Raw genomic sequence first — 25781 nt, forward strand, 5'->3', positions numbered from 1 at the left:
CATTCTGCAGTAAACTCTCCTTTGACTGATAAATTGCAACACTTGGCCTCATTGGATTGTTTAAACGAATGCCTCATTGTGTAACCAGCATTCATCTGCTGCAGCTGATCATTGAGGTACTGAAGATACAGTTTGGTTTAGTCCACTGGGAGTCAGCATAGGGTTGAGAGACATTCTAAATGGCCACAATATGAATGTGAGAGGGTCACATACTAGATAATAGCATTGTAGCTACTTATTCACTTCACCTTTGGACCAAATTTTCATTACAAGTTATAAAATGTGACCTCTTTGAACAGTTAAGGTTACTATCTGTTAATTTGAACACCTAGTAGTCTACATATAAAAACATTTCATAGCCACCATGATGTTTGTATTTAGTTTGAGGCCTCTAGTGTCATGATTTTATAGCACCACAAGCATGAAAGAAAACATTAGTTAGCATTTGCAGTCTTTGCTTATGGATAATTCAAATAGTGAGCTAATTAGATTGTTAACAACTGGAGCTAACCAGCTATGTAACATACATACCTACCACAAAAAACTAACTTTTCAATGCTAGCAGTCTCTAATGCCAGCATTAGTCTCTATCTTAAATCCATTTTTGATTTTTAATATGTTTTGCCATTATTTTATTCCTGCTTCTTTCTTGTTTTCATTCGCTTTAAAGCACTTTGAATTGTATTTGATTTGTATGAAAGGTGCTATTTAAAGGCACTGTGAGGAGTTTTTAACTGGCTGAGAAACAGACTGAAACTGATACTGCTGCCTCTTTATGACCCTCAAAAGCAAACAAGACCATCTACAACAATACTGATAGCTTCTCTGTTGTCATTTTAATGTCTAAAACTGCTCTGAGGGGGTAGGTGTCAGAACAGATGATTGACAACTCACTTTAGAAACACCCTTTTTTGGCTGTTTTCATTGCAAATAATCACTTTGTAAGATAAGTCTAAATGTTAAAAGACAACAGGATGAGGTTATTGTCTGAAGACAATTATTTTGCATGTACAGGACAGGAGATAAGAGGTATCACTTTGTCCACAAGGGGGCGCCAGAATCGATATGAGCTGAAAGTTCCTCACAGCAGCTTTAAAATAAGTCTGTCCCTCAGAGGAGAACAAAAACTTTTGGTGATGCTGCTTTCAGCCTCTACGCTCCTAGACGATGGAGCAGCCTGCCGGAGGATCTGAGAGGAGCTGGAGATATTGAGACTAAAAACATATTTATTCAGTCTGGCATTTATGTAGATTTTAACAACAATTCTATTACTTTAATGTTTTATATTGATTTCAATGTTGTTGTTTTATTTTATTAATTTGAACTATCTGTTTTTATTATTCATCTACTTAACTGTATTGATATTTTTAGCCTTTTTTTAAATCTTCAACTCTTATCCTTACCCTCATTTATTTAATTATTTTAACTATTTACATTCTTAATATTAATTTGATGCTTTAATTTATTTGAATCACACATTATATTGTTGTTTGTGTGCATTAGTCTATTTTAAAATCCATTATTGTTTTTAATATGTTGCATTTATATTATTCCTGCTTCTTTCTTGTTTTCAATCTATTATAAAGCACTTTGAGTTATATTTGATTTGTATGAAAGGTGACATATAAATAAAGATTTATTGATTGAATGCTAAATCAGTTGGGATGCTAAGTTCAGTTAGCGGAAGTAGCTGTGGTGACATTAGCAGACAGTTAGCAAGAACCAACTGTCACTCAAAGAATCCACGGCCCTACTTTTCAGCTACTATTAGCCTTTGTGTTATTATAATGACGTAAAAATACAGATACATATTCTATACTTCATATAGAAATGTTAAACTTAGAGGGGTTGACTTGTTATTGTGGCTAGCATCGAGTGGCCTTTCTAGGAATGCAGTTTTTGGCACAACACCCCTCTCTTTGGTGAAATGGTTCGGTCCTGTTTTTAACGGTCGTTAACGGTCGGAAACTCAAACTACACTTTAACCGTCGAGTTTCAAAGAACAGGAGAAAAGGACAGATAATGTGTCACTCTCTCTTCCCAGGGTAAGTTATATGTATGTTGTATGTCATGTTTTTGACAAACTTTCACCATACATGGCTAACTGTTCCCTTTCAAGGTCAGCCTCCCCCTGCCCCTGCCATATTCCAGACCCAACAGGTGCGTTCAGGCTCCGGCGCAGGTGCGTTCAGGCTCCGGCGCAGGTGCGTTCAGGCTCCGGCGCAGGTGCGTTCAGGCTCCGGCGCAGGTGCGTTCAGGCACCGGCGCAGGTGCGTTCAGGCTCCGGCGCCCTGTCTCCCCCTCTACCACCAAAGACCCAGCCTTGATCCCAAACACAACAGGTGAGCAGAACTCTTTATGAATGAGATATCATTGAGGCATCAGTTAGTTTGAAAACATTACTTTGTATAATGAATGTAATGAAAGTGAATCAGTCTCCTCAGTGATGAGAATGTGAACATTTGTCCACATAAGGAACATTTTATGAAACAAGAACAGCCTTGATCTAAATCTGATGCTGGAACTTTGAATCACTGGATGACTCACTCTGTGTTAAAGTGACAGCCACACGCACCACCTACAGAGGGAATCAATCCTCCATCACATAGTAAATTCAGATGGAGGCACAATGTTAAATACATGTCTTCACAGTGTTGTAGTTTTACTGCTCACAAATGCATAACCCTGCAAAAACCTGTGTAAATCTCTGAATGGATACTTAACATGTGTTTTTAATAATGACAATAATAATAATACTGGTTTTATTGTTATAGCACCTTGAAAACAAATATTTACAAACTGCTGTGACAAGCAAAGCGATTCAGGATTAGGAAGACAAAATAAACCTTTGACAGACTCAACTCAACTCAACTCAACTTTATTTATATAGCACCTTTCATACATAGAAACATGTAGCCCAAAGTGCTTCACAGAGTAACAGACAGTGAGAAAACAACAGCAATGGTAGAATTATAGAAGGCATGAAAAAATAAGAAATACTTGAAAAAGAAAAGAAAATCAACACAGTAAAATTAATAAAATAAGTAAGAGTGGAAATAAAAGTTAAAAATAAGGTAGAGTTAACGAGATCAGGTAAACACAATAAATAAATAAGATAAATAAATACATGTTAAAACAATGGTTTAGATAATGATGATAAAAATAATAAAAATGATAATAAAATAATAATAAAATAATAATAATAATAAGACAGAGAGGAGTGTAGGAATTCTAATGATGCAAAAACAAAATACAACATAAGATTAAAACTTTAACAGAACAAAGTGGTGAGAGAGTAGACCAATAAATAATTGTTAAGAGGTTTTACAAAAATACTTAAATAAATAAATATAAATAGATAAGTAAATAAAAGCATCAAAGGACAATAAAAAGGTTTTAAGAATAAAAAGAATCAGAAAAAATAGAAAATGGAAAAGGATAAATTAGGAACATTGAAATAATAAATTAAAACAATTAATTAGTTTGATAAAAATAAAAAATACTAAAAAATAAAAATAAAAAGCAGTCAAAAGGATGAAGTCACATAAAATCAAGTCTGTAAAAATGGGTCTCAAGAAGAGATTTAAGAGATGTCACTGACTCAGCGAGCCTTATCTCCACAGGGAGGTCGTTCCAAAGTCGAGGGGCTCTGATGGAGAAAGGGCGGTCCCCTTTGGATTTGAGCCTCGACTTTGGAACGACTCATAAGGTGTTAGCATTTCCGCTATGTAGTGGATAGCCTGTGTGCAGGATAGGTGGTGTGTTGTGGAGATAAAGTATTTACCATGAAAAAATCCCTTGTGGCTTCACATGAGATGTAAGGACGTATTAGTTGGCATAAAAGCTGGAAAACCCCATGCTATAACCTTTAAATGTAGATATTGACATAATAATATGTAATTTGATGCACCTCAGTGTGAACACAAGTCCTCAGCGGTCTACTTGAGTGTAAAGTAGAATATTTCCCTCTCATTCCCTCATACTGGAGTAGAAGTAAAAGCTTTTTTCGCATTAAATTCTCTGCCGCATGAGCTCTTCTCCAACTGCTAGCTTTCATGTCTTTAATTTTTCATCCAGACTTAATTCTGTCCTTGTCTTACAGTTGTGTACATCACTATTCCATTAAAACCCCAGCTACATGTATGTAGCTGTACGACTCACTGATCAGGAGTCCGGGGTTTACAACCTGGCATGAGATGTGAGCGTACAGCATGGTGGCGGTAGCTGTGTGAAATGCCTGTGTTGCGTTTCTGTTTGATTTTGCCCTTGAGTGCTGGAACCACCACCACCATCATTAGCATTACCAGTCACTCACCAGGTGTCGGTGCGCTGAAACACAAGACTCTGCAACTCCCAGAGACCGGCTTCAGCTGAAAGAAGGGAGGGAAATACCTTCAGAGGAGAGAGCTTTGGAGAGGGCATTGCACGTTATTTCCCAGGTGATAGGTGACAGGGGCTTCCAATGATTGGCTACCTACTGAAGTGTCAGTGCATTAGTGTAAATTATGACTGTAACAAACCCTGTGTGTCTGACAAAGGAGGTGAATAAACATGTCAGCGTCACAAGCAGGGTTATTGCTCTTATCATTATTAAGGCTATCTCTCTTTATTAAGCCTGACTGTGTGCCGTGAACGTGACTCCCTCGCCTTAATGCAAGCTACAGTCGCGTGTGTGGTTTTGATTAAGCACAGCAATCCCTCTGTGCCCACTGCAACTGCTTGCTTACATGCTTCCAATTTATACTGTCGTTCCAATTTGAGCCTGATGAAGTGTATCTCTTCAGCACACCCTGCGATACATACAGACTCTATCAGTCAGAGCAGCAGTGCTGGCAAAGACACGCTGACTAATCAATGCAAACCTCATTCTAAGAAGCCAATAGATCAGATGGTGTAATACTTTTCATACTGCTTGTGTGAGAGAGTTACCTCCGCATGAGTCACTGACTGAGTGAGGAGGTGGTCAGCCCCCGCTGTGAGAGGCTTCATTCACATCCGTTTGTGAATGCCCACTTCTAAACTAATGGATGGAATGTTAATGAACGACAGAGAGAGACAGAAAGAGTGAAGGACGGCCATATTTCTACTTATTAACGCCACTTTGAAGAGCTGTGGGTTTCGCCTGTCAGTGTAACCTTTGAGCTGAAGCTAAGACTGTCTAAGATTAGACGCCATGACACGGCATTTTCAGAACACACTCAGTCAGAAGAAAGCAGAATGTATGGAGTTGTGAAAATTAATCTGTATTCAGCATGTTCTTGATCATTTAAATGTAGTACTGACATTGGAAGTCACACACTGTGATGCATTATACTGAATGTTCTGATTTTCTCTGCATCCTTTCGTCCAATTGGGACTTTTCTGACCTAAAAATCTTGCCATGTAAAAGCAAAGATCCTCAAGTCTCTGCTAATGAAAGCATATACACTATAGTTGGATGACGCGTCTCCATCTCCTCCTTGTGTGCAAAAGTGAAGCCAAAGCACCCCCAGCTTCAGGGGCTGACGTTTCGTGCTGCTGATGTATTTTTAGAGCCAGAGTCTTGGCAGTAGGGATTGGCTCATTGAGCCTCGACATTGACGTCCCCATCCCTCTGCTCACCACTCTCTCTGAGTGCAGAAACAAATGAAGTAGTAGCATCATATTTAGGATTAATTAGACCTCCCTCTCTAGAAAAATGATCTTCCTCAAGAAGATTACAGATACAAGATGCCCCGCAAGACTGGAAAGACAGCATCATTCTGCAAAACGTCTCAGGAGAACCAGACGAGATGCATAGTGAACGAGGCAAGATCTACAAGAACGTGTCTTTAAAATACACACAGACCGCTGAGAGGCAGAATAAATGCAGAAAGGAGAAGTCTTTTTTCATCAGTGTGAAACAGCCTGATGCAGCCGAGCTTGCTCTCCTACAGTCATCGCTGGATTCTGAGGCTGTGATATTTTGTCAACATTTGACATGCAGCGTTGCACTCTGTAACCAGACAGCAGATGTAATTTATTTGGTCGTTCTGAGGCTCTGGTATTTCGCTTGAATATCCACATGAAACCTCTGACCAACAGAGCCTGCACAGACTTTATATTTATCCCCCTCAGCCACAAACACATCTGTTTTCTCTGTGATCTTTTGGCTTTATACACAACCATGACAACCCCCCGCCAACTCCCCCCCCCCCCTCCCCTCGCCTTTACTCATCCCCAACTATTAAATGGTTGTTAGCTCATCAAAGCCTATGTGGCGAGTTTGACATGCTTCACTCAGCAATGATTGGCATAATTGAGCTGATTTCTACTTGCTATTCAGTTCAGCTCGTCAGTAGAAGGCTCCCTCTCCTCCCACACTCCCCCCCACTCCCGCCCTCCCCACGTATGGTAATAAGCATTGCAGCAGTGGCTTCCCTCATCCTCTTATACACATCTCTTTCATTCCTTATTCATATTTCTGTGTGTATGTGGGAGAGTACACATGTTGGGTGCACTGCTGCAGACTGCGCCGCTCTCCATCTTCTTCGTTTAGATTCTTTGAAACAGAGAAATGTTTCTGTCATTGATGTGTTTGGTTTTGTTGTTGATATTGCGTGGTGGATTGTTGGACCGTCTTGCGTGTTTTTCGTGTGTGTATCCCCTGCACTTATGGGTGGAACCCTCTGTGTTCTGTGGCGCGTTCGGCTCTGTAAGAAGGGGGGAAAAAAAAGGCAGAGTTTTTTTTTCCCCAGCTAAGAGTCTAACTCCAGAACATCAAAGACAGAGATAGGAAGAAACAGAAAAGAGAGAGAGGGAGAGAAAGAGGGAGATAGAGGGAGGGGTATGCCCTGTATCCGGGTAATGATGGGGCAAAGAGAGATGGAGGGAGGAGGGGTGACAATAGAGAGAGAGAAAGAGAGAGACAGAGAGAGAGGTATGGAGGAGGGGGGGTGAGGGAGAGAAAGCAGTGCAAGAGAGAGAGAGAGGAGAGGGAGGAGAGCGAGCGAGCGAGTGATGGGAAGATCGCTGGACTGAGCGGATAGAAGTGTTACTACAGAGCTGCTGCTGCTGCTGCTGGAGGAAGGGGCTGGGAGCCGAGGATAATGCTCCATCCCTCAGCGTTCAGCCGCGCGCCGGACACCGTCTAATTTCTCACGGCAACGGCGGAGCCCACGGGAGAGGAGAGAGGAGGAGGGCGTTTTTTTTTTTCCGTTGCAGCAGTGATTCTCTTTTTCTTTTTCTTTCCCTTTAACCACAGTCTTCTTCTCGCCCCTCCTCACTCCTTATTCCTCTGCAACTGGCAACCGCTGGGCCCCCCCACCACCTCCTCCTGTCTTTTCTACTTCTGTCCCTTTTTCCAGAGGAGGGATTCCTCTTTTTCATCAGGGATTGTAAAAGACAGTAAGATTATTTTCTGTCTTTTTTTTCCTCTTGAGACATGCATGGAGGTGGTGCATGGGAACGGGAGTCAAAAAATTGTGTGTGTGTGTGTGTGTGTGTGTGTGTGTGTGTGTGTGTGTGTGTGTGTGTGTGTGTGTGTGTGTGTGTGCATGTGTGTGCAGGCTGGGAGGGGGATGTTGCATGTTCAAGTTTACTGCATTGATGTAAAACATGACTCGTCCCTCACATGGCTTTCTGTGCGTGCAGGATCCCAGCTAGAAACGAACACACACAGCAGATGCACTGAATAAACACTCGGAATGAAAGTAAACGAAAAAAAAAAAGAGACGCTTTGAAGCGGACAAACCAAGCAGTGCTTGGCAGTGGATTACTCCTTGATGCCAGCAGATGAATACAGGTTTACAGGGAAGCAGCAGCAGCAGAAGAAGAAGAAGGGATGGCGGAGAAAGTGGGAGAATAAAAAAATAGAGGAGGGACACAGATTTGTGGACGGGCGAAGACAAATTGGGAATCAGACAACATATGTGGCACCATCAATGAGCAGCAGAGCTAAAGGTAGCTGCATGAGGGATGCTGCTTGTCAGATCTTGAATGTATCATTGTGTCAAACTGATAATCCCTCCCACATACATTTGCATGCCTGCCAAGGAGTGCTGATGATCTGGTGCACAGAGCAGCTCACTGCTCAGTGTTCACATTAAAAGGCTATCCAGTGCACAAAATCACCCAGTACATCACACTTAGGCTCCTCTGACATAATAGGTGTAGCGTGTGAGGCGGTATGCACGGTTGAGCGCGGGCACAGATGCTCCTTAGCTTCAAAAGAAATATTCAGGAGAAGGCTCTCAGGTGCAGCTATAGAAAGAACCAAGTGTCTCTCCATGCATTAAACAGCAGATGAATTTCATAACTGCTGTCCTCTCACTCGAACGGCCGCCTCTACAAGAGAAGGGTCACCCTGCCAGCTGGGAACATGTGTTTGGTCTGTCGCTGTCATTATCCCTGCACCTGAGGTTAGTCTATCTATAGACACCTTTGTCTCTATTGAAAACAGCCCACAGGAGGTGACGGCAGGTCATGGCAAACATAATTACACCCAGAGTTCCTCGCAGGGAAGCGGTGAGGAGTGACACGATTTAAAGATAAACTGCGGTCAACTTCTTCCTTTTAGGCTGTCAGGTGTTGAAGAGGTCGCAGAGGGATCCATTTTTCATTTTTAAGATTTTGACAATGGTATATGTCTGCCCCCCCCCCCTCTCTCCCGCCCACACGCAGGCATAGTAACTCATACATGCAGATACAATTCATGCTCTATATGGATATGTTGCCTCCGGGGGACATGTATCCAGAAGATGGCAGAGTGGATCATCGGAGAATAGAGCGCAATTTGCAACAGGGAAAACTTTGAGCGACACAATCAGGGTTTCAACGTCGGATCTGGAGGAGCGTATTGAACATATTCACGCAGGAAGGTGAAGAGCTTTTGATAATTTGTAGTCGTACCTGTGTGTTTGTTTCACACCAATATATGAGAGGTGGTAGATGATGTGCATAGCTGCTGGTTGGTTGCATGAAGGCTCCCAGACGGCTTGATAAATGAAGAAGTGTGCGACTGAACTTGGGTTACGTACTTACGTTTTGACTTTAGGAAAGAGTTGCTGGAACGTTTGTTTTAATGCGGGTTTGCTAAAAAGGCTTTTTTGATCCGGACGGTCTTGATCATCTGTTGAGTCTTGCTGCGCTTCAAATACATGACTCAGTCTTTGCTTCAAATGGTCACTTTGAACACACTCATTACAAAATGGTGTCAAGAAGTTGCTATACACTAACTTCCAGCTCTCCGTTGAACTGAGTCAGAACAGCCTCGCTCGCTCAATTAAAGCAAATACATCTCTGACAAAATATTTAACAACACGTGTCGCATCAAATGTGATCATTCTGCTCTCTCTGTGACTAATGCAGGATGTAATGTGAGTCCAGGTAATAATGATGCAGTGTCATTTACTCTTGTACTAGTTTTTGGCTCATCATGGAAATGGGAGCACTTTGTGATACAGGTCAAGATGACAGCGTTCACCTAGAAGATGTTGTCTCACCATTAGGGACGCCCAGTATCTTTGCACAGAGCAACAGCATGGGAGCCTGAAAACGTCTTAAAATAACCCTTTAAGTTTGGTAATGGTAGCTGAATTATCTGCAGATACGTTCTACTACTACTTCTTTTCACATGATGTATCAGTTTCATTTGGATGTCCATTGGAAGGCTTCCAGTGACTAGAGGTAAGCTGCCATGGAAATGGTAAATGGACTTGTAGTTATATAGCGCTTTTCTAGTCTTTCTGACCACTCAAAGCGCTTTTACACTACTGGTCACATTCACCCATTCATACCCATTCACTCACTGATGGTACAGGCTGCTATGTAGTGTGGGACCATCAGAATTATTTGTTCTCATTCGTTCACATTCACACAGCTCTGAACAACAGAGGGAGCAATTTGGGGGTTCAGTGTCTTGCTCAAGGACACTTTGGCATGTGACTGCAGGAGCTGGGATCGAACCGCCAACCTTCAGATTGATAGACGACCGACTCTACCCACTGAACCACAGCTGCCATGATCTGGAGCCTGAGGCTGGCCACACACTGGATGCTTTTAGGCCTGAGTTGTGACCCCCAATGATCGGGAGGGCGTGACCTGATTCAGGGACGGATTATTTACCCAAATAATCCTCAAGTGTGAGGTTTCAATACGACTATTTTACTGCTCCCCACCCTGGGATCGTGAATATCAAACATGTTTGATATTCACGATCCAAGGTCGGACTACTTCTGATGGAATACCAGCAGTAACCAATGAGAGGAGCAGACTGGGAAGTGTCTCGAACCGGATGTTGCATACTGTCGGCGAACGTACACTGAACTGCACCTCGAGCCAAGTGGACTATTGAAAAAGAAGACCAACATGTGGAATTATTCACCCAAATTATTTTCCTGTTTTTCACTTCAAAACATGACACAAGTCAGGACAGCCAGCTGACGGCGTCGATCGTCCTCCACGTTTGATCACGCTAGTTTCTGTGAGATCTCGTGTCTGTGGGATTGCAACTGTGAAATCGTTACCACAAAAGTTGAGTATGTGACCTTGTGGTATCAACTAGAGTGTGTGTCCAGAGGATTGTGGTGTTAAAAATCAGTGGGAACTGTCCTCATGTGTTTGGTCTACCACGGTTTTAAAATCAGTTAAGATCTAAAAGTCATCTCGAGTGTGGTCGGCCTAACTTGAGATTTCTGATAACATAAGAAACAAATGATCCAAACTTCTCATCCAGTTGTGCTTTAGTTTGTTTTTAACAGTAAGAAAAGACGTAAGCAAAACATGCTTTAGTTTCTGGCTGTGGTTGTTCTTGTTCTCGTGTTGGGTGATGAGGGGGTTTAGTTTGATGCTGAACACAAAGAAAAGGGAATGAATGGTTGAATTATCATTTTAAGCCACCAAATCCTAACGGACTGATACATTCTTGAGCCAGGTTAAGCCCTGCTCAACCACCTTTATGTGTTTATCCAAAGTCACGATTTGAAGGACCAGCAAAACAAAAATATGCTGCATTGAAATGCAAAGAAAAGCTGCTAACCGCCTGCAGCAACACAGCCCAGATAGATTCTTTAAACAGAAGTACTGAAGAGCCAATCTATGTTTGGAAGTTAAGGTTGCCACAGGGGTGAACCCAGAGTTTAAGAGGGCCCCTGCCCACCCTGGCCACCCACTGGGACGGCCCCTGCCTGATCAAGAGGAATTATTGTCCAGCCACAATCTACACCCAAGTCCTCCATCACTGATTGAACAGGGTGTGATTAATTCATCAACCTAGAAATGACTCCAAACACGTCAAAGTTCTTGTAGGTGGTCGACTCCTTCATCAGATTTATGTAAGGCATATCTGATGTCCTTGAATGATCGGAGCAACTCTCAAAACTTGAGTCTTAAGAGTGAGACGGCTCTGAGGTTGACCCAGTTCAGTCTAGAATCCAGTTCTGTTTGGTTTCCTCCCTGTGAGCTCAGATACTTTGGCCCATGGAAGTGAAGTCGATCTGCTCCAACAGGTCGATGCTCCAGCTGCTGCTGCTGAGCGTTGATTAACTGACTGTCATGTTGTTTCTACTTCAGATGCTTTTTTGGAACAAATTGAGTGAAGGTCCAGCACACACCGGCGACGCTCCACCCGAGGAGATGAATTAACATGCAGCCCACGATAGCTGGGAAATACCATTAATTCTTCCTCGCTCTGAAAGTGTTATTGAACGCCACACTTTAAGTTCCACTCCACACACAGAGGACGCTGCACACAGTTGACATTTCCATCCGTGCAGGTCTCTCTTTAGGGATCAAGGGACCAGAATCTGTATCAGCCACTTATTCAATTCAACCAAGATCAGCAGAAGTGGATTTATCCACACACGAGGGCAGGACTTACCTGTCTTAAGTAGGGAGGAAGTCTCTCAGAGATACATATCAACCAATGATGATAATTTGGATTCATTAACACCATGATTCTTCAGAACCTCTTTGAAGGGGGAGAGAGTGAGTAGTAAATAATGCTCATGCGGGACCGATTATCCCATTTGCTGCTGTGCTGACAACTTGTTCTTCTCAGAGACTTATCCCCTCTCAGTGATGTGTCTGTATTGTCTGCATCTCCTCTCATATTTGCCTGAGTGCAGACTGAAGTGTAACTTTCCTTCCAATATTTGCCACCCAGCACAGAGGGGGATGTAGTTCATAACTCCAGATTTAGCCATCTCGTTTTCTCTCTCGCTCCTTTTATCTAATTTTTTCCACACCTCACTCATTCCCTCTCACTCTCTCACCGACGGTAAACGGCTGATCTGGGACAGACGGGCCTCCCCTGCGCTCTGTCCTACTTCAGCGTCGTCCTCTCTCTTGTTTCTCCTTATTCCTCCTTTTTCCGTCGTTTACCTCGTTCCACCTATCTCTCCCCGCGAGCAGCTCCGTCGGCCAGTCTCTATCAATCATTTCCGCCATCTGCGACTGTTTCATCAAACCGGAATGATGGTTCTGTCTGCTTTTAATAGGCTGTCAGAGTGTTTGGGAGATTGAGGTACTGTCATTACAAATTGTACTTTTCTACTTCCTGGATTGATGCAGACAAATTGATGCTTGTCCGTCCTGAACAACTCTCCTTTGATGTGAGCAGAGGTGATGATGAGGAGTGTTAAAGCTGCTCTGCTGGATGAGTAAAATCACAGATAAACATTGTAATCTGAGGTTTATAGTGTTTGTTGAATCTTGTGAAACAGTTAAGTCTTAAACTATCGGTTCCTTCCTTTGGATTGAGCAGCGTCTGTCTGAAGTGGATGATCCTTCTGTGGTGAAAAGATGGCGACCACTTCTGTGATATCTAGCTGATGATAAATAGATCTGTTTTAGGATGTAGTATAGTGGCACACATGCAAACATTTTAGAGCAGGGATTTATAGGGTTGTGTTTTTATCAGTGGAGACTTTTTCTGTATATTTTTATTTCCTGTGTTAAAGGGATATTTCAGTTTTTTTAACCGTGTCGCACGAGTCAGGACTACGATGTTTTGTTCCACTCCTAGTTTATAAGCTAGAGTAAATAAATATGTATTTTGAAGTTATATTTTCATGCTGCTATGTCTTTATTTATAGCGGACAGGACAGAAGATAGAGCAGGACACTGGGGGTGACATGCAGGAAAGTGGCTGCAGGTTGGAATCGAACTTAGGCCGCCCACTTGAGGGCTACAGCCTCTGTGCATGGGGCACGTGACTTACGGCCAAATTTCACCAGATCCATGTCCGGTCTGTCTCCGATCTGTCACAGCACCGGATCTGATAGGTTTCTATTCTGGTCAATGTGTTAATTTCCACTGGATCCGCTCCGTATCTGATCCAGCAGGTCAGAGTCCTCCGGATCAGATACGCAAGACTTCTACTGTTGCCGGATGCCGGAGCACGACGCATCAATCTCAACAGAGCAGATGGAGCGGGACAGGAAGTCAGGTTTCACCAAAACAAAATTAAAACATCCTGTTAATTTTCAGAATAAAACACTCTGTGTTATCACCAGATCGTATTTCACTTAACTACAACAACAAACCAAAGTCATGATGAGCGGAGCCAGGCCTGGAGTCAACAGGTCAGAGGTTTTCAGAGGACCTGAAAGACAACATGGATGAGGAGAGGAGGAGGAGGAGAATCCTTGATTCAGTGATTACTGCGGGAAAACCTCGGTCACATGACTCCAGCTGTACGGACCGCAGCGGATCGGAGTTGGACCGGACACGGATCTGGTGGAAGTCCTGTGTTAGCCACTAAGCCAAATCAGCGCTGCAAGGCAATCTTACTCTAAAATATAACCCACAGAGACGCCATTATTAGTCATTGTTTAAGTTAAAGGGATATTTCAGTAATGTATGAGTTTTATGTCACTAGTAATTGAAGCAGCCACAATGGATGCCGCTCAGTTCGGCCCCTTTAATGAGAAACTCCAGAGAGAAACTGCGCGCTAGCTAGGCTACATATTTCTGCAGGCAGGGCCAAAACTGCCACGTACTGTCGCTGAAAGACTCGGTTTAGGTGTGAGGATTTCACTTCACTGTCACCAGAAAGCCCGTTTCTTTTGGCGCTCTTTGCAGATGCAACACAGACGTGCTCTTGCGCCTGCAGCCTAGCTTGCGTGCTGTTTGTCCCTGGAGTTTCTCGTGACGGGGGCGAGCTGTGGATAATACAATTACTAGTGACACAAAACTCATACAACCTTACTTAAAAACCTGAAATATCCCTTTATCTTAAACAATGACTAATACTGGCGTCTCTGAGGGTTAGGATACTTTAGAGTAAATTTGCCTTGGGGTGCTGATTTGGCTCATGTGCCCCATGCACAGAGGCTGTAGCCCTCAAGCTGGCGGCCTAAGTTTGACTCCAACCTGCAGCCCCTTTCCTGCTCTATCTTCTCTCCTGTCTGCTCTAAATAAAGACATTAAAGCCTGAAAATATATTCACCCTGCCTTATAAACTAGGAGAGGGACAAAATATTAATCGTAGACCTGACTCATGCGACAGAGTTTTGGGATCACTGGCACCAAAAAGTCTGAAAATAATTTGCTTATTAAACCAATTTTCCTCCAATTTTGTAAGATGTATTGTACAAGAACTGTATGAAGATAAATTACAGTCCCTCCCATAAGTTTGTGTTAGTTTTTCAGTCTGGACACAGTCACAGAAAGCCAGCTATCACAGCACCAAGCTGTTCTCATGGTTTGTTAGAGTAGCAGCTTAGTTTGGGTGCACTTGCAGTGTGAGCACTAACATGAAAAGTTTGAGGTTCACGTGTTTAAGAGTATTTGTCCTGGTTTAAACCCGGCCATGCTCTGGTTCTCAAGAGGACCCCCCCTCTCCCCAAACAAGCATCGTACACGCAAACACGCTCTGAATGCATCACTATGATTTATTCCTAATGCTGTGTTGCTCTCTCACTTTCTCCCTCCTCGTCACCTCACAAACAGATCACATCTGTCCTGCAAAGACTCCACTCATGGTAATTAGAGAGGTGGGGGGGGAGGGGAGGGGAGGGGAGGGGAGGATGGCGGGCTTTGGCCAGACTCCTCCATGCATCATGACTCCACTCTCAGTTTATTGGGGGTAATTGCGCCATTGAGAGGCAGAGAGGAGGGGGGCGAGTTCTCCCCACAGTCACCGCTGCATCATCAAAGTGGGGTTTCTATATTTAGCAGCAGCAGCAGCAGATGCATGGCTGCTTTGGAGCAGCGCTGGCCCGGGATGATGATGAGGAGTGTGTAAGGTGGAATGTGATTTGTGTGTGTGTGTGTGTGTGTTTGTGTGCACGATTAAAGGCAGCGGCACAAGCATGAGCCGCAGGATGTAGTGCTGCTTTCAGGTCCTGTGGGAAAGACGGTACATCAGAACTTGTAACTTGAAAGCACTGTTCATTTCAGCTTTCAGGGATGAATATGACTTGGAAGTTTAGAGGCTGGCAGCTTTATCAACAGTCAGACACTTACAGTAAAAAGTGGATGTTGTTTTTATCTCTCGCCTCATATTTTAACAGCACTACACTTTGATCTGTCCTTTATTTCCATCTTTGAAATGCTGTGATGTTTAATTTGTTGTTAAAGCACACAGGCTCCGTTTTCGTCTCCAAAAAGTCCAGAAAAGCTTCCTCCTCCATCGTCTCCGTGACCTCAAATGACTTCAAACACACCAGCACTTCCTTTTTTTTGATGCAAATCCTTAATTTGTTCTCAGTCTTATTTCTACTAGCTTTAAGTGGAGCACAACCACCCGATAAGGACTGTGAGCAGTGTTCAAAGAGTCTCCCACCAAAGGGAGTTAGATGTTCTTTTATCTGAGAGTGGCTTATTTGATTCAAAAGAACAGCAACAATATTTCAGATCTGTGTGTAAGCTGCAGAAAGCTCTGTGACATAGATGGAAATCAAGTATTTGAGTCCGTATGTGATCTTTTCTGATGATGCATGCTGCACTTTTTTGCAATCAAGTCCTCTCAACCTTGCCTTTGATTGAATCTCTATGATGTTTCTGCCATATTTCGAGTTGTTTGTTCTAAAATTGATGTTAGCTTGCTTGTCAGTTCTGTGTTTGCGATGCTGAGATGTCCGCTGGAGTTGTTGTCACCGTGAGAGACCCGGTCCTCCTTTCAAACTCAAACCGGTGTCAGGTTTGCTGCTCGTGATTGAAAGGTGTCAAGCTGCGTTGCCAGGTTTTTATCACAGCAGTAACCCTGTTGGGAAAGTTCTGCAGCTGATAGAAAAATCATTCTGCCTGCTTTTGTTTGACTCTCCGTTTTCTAATGCAGTAATTAGCTTTGACAGTACAAAAACCGTTCATTAATGCATCCCCCTCGCTCGCTCTCTCTGCAACCTCTTTGAATAACTGTATTATATTTCGATTTGGCTCGCAGCAACAAAAGAGTGGAGCCTAATTTGATTCACCTCCACTGCGCTGCAGCCCTCTGTTTCCATATTCCATTACAGTCTCTCTCAAACTGATCTGTCATAAAGATGCACTGTGGTATTTTTGGTCTTCATGCTGATTCTCCCTCTGGCCTGGCCTCCTCCTCCTCCTCCAATGACCTTGTCATGGACAGAAGTGTGTGTTGGTGTGTGAACCTTACCAGTTGGTCTTTGTGCGCCAGTTTCACCAGCAGTAGGCAGCAGTGGGTGTTTGAAAGTTTATGAGTGATGATGAATCCGCGATGTGCAGAGCAGGGGCGGGTTTGGGCGCCTTGCTGCATTATTAATGAAAGCACAGCTGGCAGTATTTATAGTAACAGCGGAAGGGGGCTGTGGTTGTGTGAATGGGAGGTGATATATGAGATACAGTCCGTCCTGCCAGCTTGCCGGGACATCAGACAGTGTGAGTTCCCACACGGTGGGCAGTGTTGGATGCGAAATTGGCTGGCAGAGTGGGGGGGGGATCTGATGGCGACATGTGCAAAGCGACACACTCTTACACATCCACAAAAACATGCTCAGACTCTCAGTGTGTATTAAGTATCGTGCAACACAACACACACGTCCCTGCAAAGTGAAGGTGTTTCATCAGGAGGAGGAGAGCAGAAAGAGAAAGAGCAGCAGATGACTGGCAGCCGGCGCTATAGGAGGAGAACGAGTAGAAGAAGTATACACAGGCTGCAAAAAGGAGGGAGAGGCGCTTGTATAGAGGAGCCTATAGGAGTTGTTTGATGTGAAGCCATATTGATTGGCCTACATTGCTTAGATTAAAAGAGCGAGCACGTGACGACTCCACCGACGGTGATTGGAGCTAATAAAGTCTGATTGGACCTGGGACTTCAATCATTAGTGGCCTTGGCTTCTTTTGGTTCCTATCACTCTGATTCCAGATAAAATGTAACACGGATGACAATTGCTCATCAAAAGCGGCCGAGTCCCGGTGGATCATCCAAGTGAAGGACAAGGAGGTGAACCTGTTTTGTGTATTACAGCTGGGATTAGAGGAAATACTGAACACTGGATTTTGAAGGGCAGGGTACGGTTCTTGTTAAATGACATCAAAAAGAAACATCACATTGGGCCACACTTCACCACCGCAAACGCTTTAATGTTTTTGGGACCTTTAGAATCCTACTCCTAACTTTTCCTCCCCAAATGGCACCCCTCCGCGACATCACCCATTGGTTTCCAAAGCCTGCACATGTTGGTCACCATATTGGACATGTTGAGCAGTGGCGGTTCTGGGGCCAAGGGTGTTTTCAGAGGGACACATTCAACCCTGACAAAAGAGACTGAGAAGGGCGAGGACCGGCTGAAAACAAACAGGTGCATCTCTATATACTAGACTACTGTGTACTAGATCAACATGCAGACTGACAGAAGCTGTTTACACTCAACATGAGTCCCTTAGCGCTCTAAGGGACTGGAACCAAGTGCCACATGCATGTGTTCCGCCTGTAACATCGGCTCGATACCGAAGCTTTTTTTTATTGTATAATATTTGTTTGGTGTCGAGGGGGGGCCACAGGGGGGTCCAGGTTCAGTTTTACAGGGGCACTGGCCCCCGTTGGCCCCTCCCTAGAACTGCCACTGATGTTGAGTCCTTCTAACTTTAGGCTAAGCAAGATACTGACAAAGAGGCGGAGTTAAGGGCGTAGCCTTGCTGTCATTCAAGTAAGCCACACCCCCAATTATGGCTAATGATGCATAACTCTGAGCTTTGATAAAATCAAAATAGATTATGTCAAATAATTCACTCTCTCGCCCTACAGTTGTTGAAAATATAAAATAAAGTATGCAGACCCAAACCACTTTTGTACCAGGCTGTAAATACATTTAATTCAGCTGTAAAAATGCCATTTCATTTAGGTCTCCTTGGCTTTCAGAGACAGCACCTAGTGGACACTCAAGGAACTGCAGTTTTTTGCACTTCCTCAGAGGTTGCTGTTTGTAAAACGACAAACTTTGTTATAAAAAATACTAAAGATAAGTGGATTTACACTCAAGTAGGTTTGATTATTCTTACTTTAAGTTTCAGCTGTCAAGCAACTTTTAAAATGTTGCGAAAAGTCCTTTTTATAAACCAGTTGAGCGCCAAAATACTGGCCGCTTTGAGAAGTGTATTTTGGTTGGAAAACGGCAGTCTACTTTCTCCTAAACAGGACCAAGTGGGCTGCCACTGGGATGCAGTTCTCATGCATTTCTCTGGCTGTGGGGTGAAAACATGAAGTCCTCTTTGTTGGACATAAGGCGTCTTGTCTTTGTGAGACCCCTCAGATCATCGTCCGCCATTTTTATATGGAAGCATCCCATTCTGAATTGCATGTTGTGAGTCTGAGGGATGTGTTCCAATAATGTGTCTGACTGATAGATTGTGTTTATCTAGGGGATTACATTCGCCCTTCAAAACTTGCATCTTCAGACCGCCCTGGAAGAAATGCTGATCCAGCTGCTATTAAACTGCAGGGAGCTGAAAACTCCTCTCCCGGAGTCAGAGTGTGACAGAGTCGTCCTGTCTTTGGCCCTCTGCACTCAGTCGGCCTCTTCTTATTAGCGAGGTTGTGACCGAGCGTGAATCACTGCTCTTTGGTTTCAAGGTGCTCACACCAAACAACAGTACACAACCTGGGTTCTCAGTCTTGTCAAAGCTGCTTGCTCACAAAAACCCCCCAGCTTTGGTCGACTCCCAGAGGGTTGAGATCAAAAACTTCCATTGCCGCGCTGACTCTGCTGACGGTTGGTACTTTCTGACAGGACTTCAAAAGGATGTGATCTTAAGAGAGAAGAGAGAGAATGTGAACCAGTGAGACATGTGAAGCTGTAAAAAAAACACCAAAAAAAAGGACGACCAGGAGGTTTCAACACGGTCCGGCTCCCATTTGTCGCCTGCAGCCACGAAACAGCATCAACCTTTAATATTTCACAACCCTGCGTATGTTCAGGAAGTGTCCTCCCCTGCAGCAAATCCCATTGTGGCTTATTTATTCATGAGGTCCCCCCTGTGCTGCCAAATAATAGTCCCAACCTGGCCCTCAGAATGGCCCCAGATAACAGCAAGTGGGTCCTTCCTCTCTCCGTCATCTCTCCATCCAGACAACCAGAGTGTGTGTGATCGAGGATATTACTCAGCTCTGTGAAGAAATGAAGTGTATGTAGCGACTAGCAGAAAACAAGTAAGAGATTCTGAGCAGTCCTACAGAGATTTAGTAAAGCTTATTAATTAGCACGCTATTTGTATGTGATCTCAGCTCTCTGGCTCCCAAGCTGAGTGACTGTCTTCTTCTCTTCTGTGGAGATTAGAGGAGCTAAAACCAACAACGTGGTCCCTTACATGCATACGGAGAAACACTGTTTGTGCCCGTGCAAGCGAAAAGATTAAAAACTGCTTCAGAAGTGTCTCAATTTGAACTTGATCCGTTTATTACATCAGAGCTTCTGAGGGAAAATGAAAAAGAGGAATACTCTTCACTAAATTTGGTCCTAAAGCTCCCAAAATAAGAGTCGCAGCTCGTGTCTCAAACAGGGGCGGCTCTCCGTGTGGTTCCAGCATTCATCAGCTGTCAAAACTGACAGGCCCTCGTAAACAACCGAACATTGAATGAGCAATCTTTTCTGCTCGAGCGACGTCAGCAGCCCTCGTAACAACACATGTACAAAAATTGATTTTGGGAAGGTGATCTATGCGGACCACAACAGGAGGAGACGAAGATCGCTTCAAGGCAGGGAGATAAAGAGAAATCATCACAGAGGACACGCTCTGCTTTTAATTTATCCAACCCTGAATGGCCGTGCTTATAGCTAACATTGAACTAAGCCTCGCGGTCTGTGAAGCGTGGTATTGACTGAGGAATATCTTAAAGTCACTGGGTTGTGTGGCGAGGTTGGTTAGCCCGAGGTAAACACCGCGCTGAACCACAGGGAAATGGGCTATGAGGTCACTCTCACCCCTCAGGAAGAGCTCACACGTTGGATTCTTTTCTTGTGTCTTTCTGTAGTAGTCGTACGCCCACTCACATCCTCACTATAATCCACTGATGTCTATACATAGAGAGTCCTCAGGGTTTCTTTGCATTGCTCTCCCTCAACAGGAGTCTAAATCCACTCCCTCAGCAGGACGGAGTCTTTTGTACTGACGAGGCAAAGACGCAGAGTCGGATCCTTTCTTTTGACTTCTTGTTGATGTGAAAGATTTTTGATTGAATGTTAGCCTTGATGCCTCAGTGAGTGTTGGATTGTTTGGCCTCACAGATAAGTTATGGTATCTTTATATGCTATAGAATGGTTTGTCGGTCAGAAGGTCCATCCCTTTGTCCTGGTCTGAGATGTGAGGTACTGGAGCCACGGCCATGATACTGAGTTTTCTGCAGGTATCCATTATAGTTAAAGCTGACCCTGACTTTGTCCTCTACATGTTGCACAAAGAGTAATCCTTTAATGTCCTGTTATCTTGCTTTTTTATCTGTTACATGCAAAAGTATCGCCTCTTGTGTGCATATCTTGGTGTCCATTGTCTCCCTAAGGTCGGCGTGTTTTTCCACTTTGCTGTTTTGCACTCCCGATCTCTCCCCACCAGCTCCAGCTTTATTTTGTGTGAAGTGCGAAACATTGCATCTGTGCAACAAACCCCAAATTCATTGTTATTCCAATAAGGGCATTTGCAAAAAGAACCACATTGCAAAGGTCTCCATGTATCACAATAAAGAAGAAGAACTATTTTATACAAACAAGAAACGCTTTCTCACACAGCATGTACGTTTTACCTATTGGACGGAGGCCTGGGGACCAGTTCATGCTTTTACAACACTTTGATGCAGTCAGATGAAGCACAAGCTTTTATCAGCTCCCCTCACAGAACACCTGCAAAACAGCTCTCTGGGTTTATGTTGGATTCAGGACGGACGTGTTGTGCTAAACATAAGGAGCAGAAGATAGTGGTGCTGCATGGTCTGGTGGAATTGTGTGATTGGGATTATCGTGGACAACATGGAAGTATATTAAATGGTATCATGAGTCTACATGCTTATTTATCAATCAATCAATCAATCAATCAATCAATCAATCAATCAATCAATCAATCAATCAATCAATCAATCAATCAATCAATCAATCAAGCTTTATTTAAAGAGCACTTTTCATACAATTCAAAGTGCTTTACAGAGATTGAAAAAAAACCAATCTAATTAATTATGACTAAACTTAAAACTGTAAAATATATTTGAATAAAAACAAAGGGAAAAAATAAAACTTTACCAGTTAGAAAAATAAAAAAGGTGAAAATAAAAGTCTAAGATAAAAAAAAGCACCAAAAAATAGCAATAAAAGTTAGTAGTTGGATAATAAAAAATTGAAGAGTTAAAAATGAATAAAAAAAGAGTAAATTATTAAAATAAATAAAAAAAACAGTAAATTATTAAAATAAATAAATATAATAATGATAATGATAATCTTTATTTATATAGCATTTTTATTAACAGGGTTACAAAATGCTTTACAAATAAGAAAGAAACAGAAGATGATAAAAGAGAAATGTGAGGAAGACAAATAAAAGGAAATAATAAAATGTTGGAAGAATAAAACTAAACAGAAAAGATTAAAACAATCAAAAATCTGAAATATAAATATATGTTATATTTATTAATAGATATATATAAATAAATGTAAAAATATGAAAACAATTATACGATATAAAATTATAAAATAATAAAATGCTGCCTAAAGAAAACCCAAATAATAATAATATGACATAAAAAATGCTATTATTGATAGTTCTGAAACATGCATTCCTCAATAAATATAATATAAAAGAAACATACAAATTCTAGTATATACATTCAGAATTTTGTAAATGGGATTAAAGTGTAACTCTGTAAACTTAAAAGTATTCATCTACAGCGCTCATAAAAACTGTTAAAAACAAAATAATGGAAGTGGCCAAATAATGCAGTTAATTGATACATTTTCAAACAATCATATTTAAACATCTTAATATCTGATGAATTGAGGAATAAGAAACTCTCCTAAAGGTAAAGTGGGATTAATGTTGTAAGCTCCCCCTGAGGAGTCATGATGTAAAGATGCTGTGACTCAGAGTGGAAGAGAAATTTGGCACCAGCTCCGGTCAGGACGACGAAATATTGCCATGTGGATATTTTGTCCCACCCTCAGTGAATGTGGTAAATACATGCACTGCATCAGCAGCACGCTTTGCAGTATTCGAGCGAGCAAATTGGCACTCAGCTTGAATCAAAACTTTACAGCTCAGACTCACAAAGTCCCTTCAAGGCTTTCAGTGTTCCTGTTTCCATGCTGAGTGTAGGTGTGATGTGGTGGCTGAGTAAAGAGTGTACAGAAGGGAGCTTCTGAGGCACTAAATGTGCTGCTTCTCTTTCCGGAGGTATCCTGGATTTTAATCCACCAGTGACAATGCTGCACAGCTCGCCCTTTACTCTCAAGCTCGAACCTCGTTCCTTCCACGACGCTCAGCCTAGTTTAACAACACGAGGGATGGTTACATCAGATCGTGCGTAAAACACGTGGCTCCATTCTCTTTTGCTCTCTCTCCCAGGGGTTCTTGCAGTTTCGATTTACATCTTCAGTGACGTAAATCTCCCACGTTGGTGACCTAGTGCTGGAGGATGATTATAGATGTGATCAATACAGCCTAGGGTCAGAGTTTGCATGACATTTCATCGTCTGTATGAACTGATTCATGGGAGATTAGGGTTGTGGATGTGCATGCAGGTCCTTGTACGTACACTAATCGTATCTACGGGAGGTTTCTGTCCGTTTGTGTGCGTGTCAGAGTCATTTTGTGTGTCGATGTCAAACAAGGAGGGAGGGAAATTGGCCGTTCCAGTTTAGTGGCAGGAAAGTGGGGCGATCTGTTCTTTGGAAGTTTCCCAGTGAAATTTCCTGGGGACCAAGACACTGAAAATATCTATCTATACACGCTATGTCCTACATAAAGAGACGGTGAACCAGAGAGAGACAGAGAGAGGAGGAGAGAGAGAGCACATGAAGACACATGTGTGTTTGAGGGGATAAAAGGAGAGAGAGAGGGAGGTTAAATGTCACTGTTGCTGGTGGGATATCTATCTTTTGATGACATCTCACAGACAGATGATAGATTCAAGCTCAGTAGAACCAGGTCAAGACTCGTTCAAGTCACCAAGAAAAGTTACCTCAGTGCCCTCGTACTTCTTCACATAAAAACTCCTCAAGAAGAAGAAAAAAAAGCTGCCTCATAACCCGGTTTCCTTCTTCTCGTCGGGCTGGAGTGCTGGGCCATAACTCAGCCCACAACTGAGATCAAATCCACCTTTCCCAAACAAGCCCCTCTCCTCCTTCAGCTCTGCGTCTTTGTAAACAGATGTTTAATGGATCATCTCACTTGTTTCACTGATCCATGAACACCTTCACATTTCCATTCTGACAAGTGTGCAGTCATCACGCAGCCACCTGTTTCACCAAATGATTTAAGCTGGAGTGCAAACAGTGTAAATAACAAATACTGTAATTAATTACAACAACCCACAATGCTTGTTGAAATGAAGCAATAACAGCCCATAATTTTTTAACACTGCAAAAATACAGCAAGTGTTAACGTGTCTTTCCTTTCTGAGTCTGATGTTTGAGTCAGATTCACGGAGAGTCCCGTGGAAACTGAGCGATGACAGATTCTCTGTTTCCTGCCCAGTCATTTTTCATCAACCTTCGGTTTCAGCTGCGACTCAAATAACTTGATCAGGGAAACCAAAGACTGAAAAGTTTAGATTTCTAACCTGCACACTGTGCTGCTACAAAACAGTTACACAGGACTTCCACTAGATCCGTGTCTGGTCCGGCTCTGTGCTCTCTCGCCCATCAACACCCACTGGTTGTGTTTTTGGAACCATCGGACAGCTGGAGTCATGTGATTGAGGTTTTCCCACAATAATCACTAAATCAAGGATTCTCCTCCTCCTCCTCTCCTCATCCATGTTGTCTTTCTGGTCCTCTGAAAACCTCTGACCTGTTGACTCCAGGCCTGGCTCCGCTCATCATGACTTTGAATTGTTGTTGTAGTTAAGTGAAATACGATCTGGTGATAACACAGAGTGTTTGATTCTGAAAATTAACCGGATGTTTTCATTTTGTTTTGGTTTCTGACTTCCTGTCCCGCTCCATCTCCTCTGTTGAGATTGATGCGTTGTGGAAGTCTTGTGTATCTGATCCGGAGGGCTCCGACCTGCCGGATCAGAGACGAAGCTGGAACGCAACGGAGCGGATCCAGTGGAAGTTAACACATTGACTAGAATAGAAACAGATCAGGTGCTGTGAGGGATCGGGGAGGCAGGATCTGGTGGAATTTGGCCGTTACTCTAGCATGCACACAAACACAGAGGCCCCATGTGTGTTGTTTTATTATTATTTTATAACTTTTATTTTATTATTCTTTTATATGAACATGAAACAAAGACCAAGTGAGGACTTGGACACTTTGCACAACAGAGGCATTCACACATACAGGTTCACTTTATTGTCATTCAATCATGTTAAAAACAGGAAGGAATGAAAAATGTTACCAGCAGCGTAACAGATAAATAACAATCTTTAAAAAGTAGACCCTATAAATAAATAAAATAAATGAATACATAACCTAAAAGACTAGAGTAAATGAATAAAAAAGTAAGAACGAAGAATCTTTTTAGCAGTTCATTTTTCCCAGAGTTTATCCCCCTTCTCCTCTTGAAGTCTCTGAGATTAAATGTTCTACTTCTTTCCACAAAGACTCAAGAAATGGACCTAAAAGCATGAACATAGTCTGCAGAAACTTCTCCACACGACATCCAGCAGGGATAAGGTGAACCACTTGATTTGGACTTCTGATGGAGGATAATAAAAAAACAAATAACATTCTTCAAACCGAAATCTCACCAGAAAAAGGAATCTGTCGTTTCTGTTTCTTTAATGAGCAACCGATTGATAAAAGAGCCCAAATAACACAACTCCCTTTAGATATGTTTCCCTATAACAACATTATGTTGTCACAACAGCTGATTTGTTTATGGACGTGGCTTGTTAATGACGCAGAACATCAATCCAGAACTAAGATACCGACAAATGACATCTTCAGCAAGCAGCTGCACGTCACTTTAAAACAGAAGTAAGAGGAGGCTCGTATCTAACAAGAGGTGTCACATTTAAACTGATGCATTAACAGGAGGGACAAACTTCACAACCTCTCTCTCTCTCTTTGTCTCTCTCTCTATCTTATCACCCTCAGCAGAGTAAAGTACAGGAGCCATATGTTATGTACATAAGGGTATACAGTGAGGGGAGATCAGCGATGATGGCAGATGGCGATCTGATGTGGATAAAAAAAGAAAAATGTAAAAATGGTCA

General features: G+C 42.7%; 1 protein-coding gene across 1 annotated transcript in view; it reads left to right on the plus strand.

The window, feature by feature from the left end:
* The first annotated feature begins 1684 nt into the window (after window positions 1-1684).
* The window catches only part of shank1 (SH3 and multiple ankyrin repeat domains 1), a 106342-nt gene continuing 82245 nt past the window's right edge, over window positions 1685-25781 (plus strand). Inside the window, exons 1-2 of the mRNA XM_034711866.1 lie at window positions 1685-2045; window positions 2120-2342. The gene's annotated coding sequence lies outside the window, so the exon portion shown is untranslated. The remainder of the gene's footprint in view (window positions 2046-2119; window positions 2343-25781) is intronic.

Source organism: Notolabrus celidotus, chromosome 20 (genome assembly GCF_009762535.1).
Source record: "Notolabrus celidotus isolate fNotCel1 chromosome 20, fNotCel1.pri, whole genome shotgun sequence".
Classification (NCBI taxonomy): Eukaryota; Metazoa; Chordata; class Actinopteri; order Labriformes; family Labridae; genus Notolabrus; species Notolabrus celidotus.